Here is a 5,000-nt window from a genome sequence, read left to right as displayed (position 1 = left end):
ACATGTTTTTTCTTACCTTTTTCTATTTTAATTCCATGGGGAAGTTTCCTATCCAAATTGAATAAAAACAATTAAAAATAATTGATGTTGCTTCAATGACCCCTGCGTGTATTCATAGATGATTGTAGATATAGTGCATCACCAGAGCCCGACCTCATAACATCTTCACAAAAATCAGCAGCTCCAGACTTCAACCAAAGCAGTAATTAACATACCCCATGAAAGAGTCTGGACATGACACGTGGGGATGAGTTTTAAACCTCTTTCCTTTTACGATATTCCTTTTCATATCTTTTACCGTCGACTGACTCATGGCAGCGCCGACATTAATCAACTCGCCTTTCGCCTTTGCGGCAAACCCGACAATGGAATTCTTGATTATATTTTTCACAGAAGAGATAGGAGAAAAACAGTCTGTTTTCTGTTTCAAAGTGGGTGTAGGGAATTATTCCTGTATATTATTTATGTTCATGTTATTGTCCGTTGGTTTAATTTTATTTAAATGATACATGGTTAAATGTTTTTGATAACTTAAAGTGGTATATAACTCCATACATAAATAACAGTAATGATAATCTAATTTATGAATTCTAAACCCGTTGGAACAATGAACTATAATTTCCTTTTACTTACAGTTAAATTAGCCAGAATATCTAGATAGATTTATATATATATTTTGTACGCATGGTATCGAATACAGTCGTTATTTGTTGTCAATACATTAGGGATACCGTCCGCTTATTTTTCGAATAATAATAATAAAAAAAAATCACAACAATCTTGAAACATCCATCTGTACGATGACATATTATTTCAGCGAAAATTGCAAAAATAGACATTATAAGCCTATTTCTTAACCCCCCCCCCCCCCCGAGCTCTTACCCATCACACAACATGCACGCATGCTGGGCATCATGTAAATGTTGTTATTTATGTGCAAATTCGCCGAAATTATTTATTATTACGCGTTAGCAACTCAACCACAGTCCCAGCTGATAAGAGGTACATGAATGCTGGACGTTGGTAAATATTTCATACTTCATCATGGGAGTACGTATGGCTTGCGTCGTTTGAGACGGAGGGAGAATAACAATATTGATAATTATGATAGTAACAATGATAATTGTAAAGAAAATTATAGCAACAATAATAGTAATGACAATTATAATCTCTCTCTCTCTTGAACTCCTCTCACTCCAACTCCTCCTCCTCCTCCTTTTCCTTCCCTGTGTCTCCACCTTCATAATTAATTATGAAGATGTTTCCACACCTGATAAACCTAGCCACTCACCATCTGACAAAAAATACCCTCAGACTAGGGGGGTAGGGGAGAGGATCACCTTGCGTGGTTTGGAAACTTATAGTTCTCTCAAAAGAATAACCAAATGATCCCTTCTGTTGATACAGATTGCGACGAGGGTAAGGTAAGTCCAAAAATAATTAGTAAACTATCAAAATATTGATTAACAGCGAAGTGAGGTCGTACGTTTTATTTTTTTTTTTAGACGCCGTTGGCTGGAATTTTTTTTATTTTTTTTATTTTTTACATCATTAGTTCTTCTCAGCGACTATTTTATCGATTTGAATGAGGTTTTCACTGTTAGGAAGAGGGGATTCCCTGTGATTTTTCGTAGCAATAAATATTAATAATTTCCTCATATTTGTTTTTGAAAATAATTAAGAATATGCAAAACAAAATGAAAAAGAAAGAAAGAAAAAAAATCCAGTAAAATTCAAAATTATTTTTGCTATCTTCTGCTGACCATCATCATACGTATATCGAGTCAAGTTGACATTTTATTTTTTTAAACCTTTATTTATAGCTTGAAACCAATCATTTCTTTTATGAAACATCTCTACATAAAGACATATCAGAAAAAAAAAATATATATATATATTGAAGATCGATCATTATTTTCGTTACTCCGCCTAAAGTAGGACGGTTACCTCAAGTTCTTTTTAAAATGATTGAGTACAAGAGGCAAACTAGATTTGTTTTCCCAGAAGAACGTAGAAAATTCTTATTCCCCTATAATGACAAATATATTTTAAAAGGCGATAAGAACATACCAGTTACTTCCAGATAAATTGCTCCAATCAAATTATTTAATAACAATGCTAAGGAATAAAAATCACCGGTACAAACAAATTTTAGGTCAGTCCTTTATTTACCACCATAGGTAACTGTACAGGCGTAGGTAATATAAATACTCTTATTTGATTTTTTTATTTTAATGATACAAATTTAGATTGTAATATAACCATTCCCTCTAGGATACCGATAAAAAAAAATAATAATAATTTACTCCATCTATTTACACTTACCTCCCCAGCGTACTATTTGGGTGTAGGCAGGCACTGTTTCATTTGATATATAGTCATTGTATATTATATGCCGAGTTTGAGATATACATTAATTATATTTTCTAGTACAAGAGATTATATGAAATAGTTACATTACTTTGCATGCCTCTGCTTGTTGGCCTCTGAGATGCAATGTACAAATGTTCGTATATATTCTTTTGCATTTGGTTTCTATTACATTGCATGCTGCACTGACCTGCCATTACAGTCTGTATCCAAGCCTATTTCTAGCAGTCTTGTATGAACCAAAAATGTATATATCTCGCGAAAACCGGTAATAAAGTTTTAAGCTACAATTTTCAGGTCTTTGAGAGTTTATAAGCCCACTCAGGTTCTACTTGCAGGAGATTCTTATTTTGTGTGAGGTCCTAGCAAGAGGTATTTCACAGTCTATGTTAATACTTAACTTATCAAATGTTGCCTTTGCTAAGAGATCAGCATGGTCATTGTTAGGGATTCCAAAATGTTAATATGGCTCGGTTCGTTTGTGCGTTGTATATATATTATATATTGTATTTCCAGCACCTTTATTCTATTTATTGAATCCAGAGAGCACTATGACAGTCGCAGTTAAGAGAAACTCTGTGGCTATGAACATCCATTTCTAGCTGGTTTGTTCAGAGCTGGTCCAGTCATGAGCCTTCGTGCAAAATATTTCATATAAACACAACGCAAGACCACCTGCTCTACTTCCAGACTGTAAAGATCCATCAGAGCAATACTCATAAACCTTGTCCAGAGTTTCAAAATGGTCACTGAGAATTGCAATTGCATAATGCTTATGTATAACAGAAGTGACAGCGTTTTATTTAGTCTTATTCTAATTAGATACGCTCAATAGATTTTTAGATGAAATGTCCATGTGGTCCACTACCTGCTTTACCTTACTGACATTTGCATGTCACTTACAGCCTTGATTTATGATTCGGTGTTGCCATGCAAAGTTGGTTTCATACTTTCATGTTTGAGTTGCCTTTGGAAATTTGTTGAATAGGAGAGTTCTCAAATTCTTTGAAGCCATGGTTAAGGCACCGTTCAGAGTATGTTATTATCTACACAAATTATATATTTGATAATCTTAAGTAGACTAAAAAAAAAAAAAAAAAAAAAAAAAAAAATATATATATATATATATATATATATATATATATATATATATATATATATATATATATATAATACCGATGACCCTTAAATATCGCTATAATTCTCTATAAGATAATTTTCTTTGTTCAGAAAAGAACTACTCCTTTCTTTATTAATTATGACAAAAATCAGTGTTCATGTTTTTCAATGCAAATGTCATCAACACATCTAATAATAGTGTCACTGACGTAAGTAGTATATTTCTTTATAAGCTGTGCATTAGAAAATAGCATGGGACCAAATGTGCCCTCAATACGTGCCATGTTTAAACACTAGAATACGCACTATCACTTCCTGCAATGAGAACATGAGCGTATCAGTTTGATATACATTTGTATCCATGGTAAAAGTTCACCAAGAATACTAAAGTTACATAATTTCCTTATTTACAATATCAAAGACAGATTTTAGATCAATGCATAGTTTGCATGGGGATTAGATAAGTACTCTGTGCTGCGTTCTTGAAATAATCTATATAGTTTGGGAGATTAAAGTTGTAGTCCAAGATCTTAGGGTTATATTTTATTATAAGTTTACTCTATTCAGATATTAATGGGTCTACTTGACACCTGTGTAATTAGTCAAATCAAACTGTAAGAATGTTATCCTCACCCAGGGCGGTCGCTTTACCCTTCCAAAGTACATTAATCAATAAACACGAAGAAATTCGTTAAGATTATCTTTCAGCCTCCGTGGAAGTGAACGTAACTGCGAAGTTCTGGCACACTGATCTAGGAACACGTTAGTCTGTTTTGATAGGCTGTGAAACTGGAGTGTTAAGAGGTTCACATCAAAACCTGTTGATATTTCTCCATATCTCTACTAGAGAAGTATGAGGATTAATATTTTGGCTTTGAGAAACAGCAAAAGATTAATCAGAAGTTAATAACAATTGAGGCTTCTCCCTAAAATGTTTACATCGCGTCTTGCACCAGCAGTGTCATGACAACAAGGAAATTATAATGTATGTTACAATATGACATTTCAGCTCTTACAGTCACTATAGCAGTACTGGCCAATCGCAGAAGAGAATCCTTCAAATATCCTTATGTTCATTATGGTCTGTTCACAACAAGTCTGACACATGCTCATGCACACGTTGTACAAATCCTAATATATGGCGCTAGAGATCTGTGCTTTAGAACGGGCACCGCACGATCTCTCTATATGAATCTCTATATGAGGCCAGAATGATTAATGATTTCTAACAAATGTATTAAAATGTAAATTGAGTTTTGTCAAAAGTCAGGTTTAAATCTATCTACACACACACACAAACACACACACACGCACACACACACACACACACACACATACACACACACACACACACACATATATATATATATATATATATATATATATATATATATATATATATATATATATATTATATATATATATACATACATACATATATATATATATATATATATATATATATATATATATATATATATATATTGCATCGTGACCGATAATTCAAATTA

Source organism: Penaeus japonicus, unplaced genomic scaffold, assembly GCF_977035675.1.
Source record: "Penaeus japonicus unplaced genomic scaffold, GWHDUDI00000001_assembly GWHDUDI00000034, whole genome shotgun sequence".
NCBI classification, from domain to species: domain Eukaryota; kingdom Metazoa; phylum Arthropoda; class Malacostraca; order Decapoda; family Penaeidae; genus Penaeus; species Penaeus japonicus.
This window is presented reverse-complemented; position numbering follows the sequence as displayed.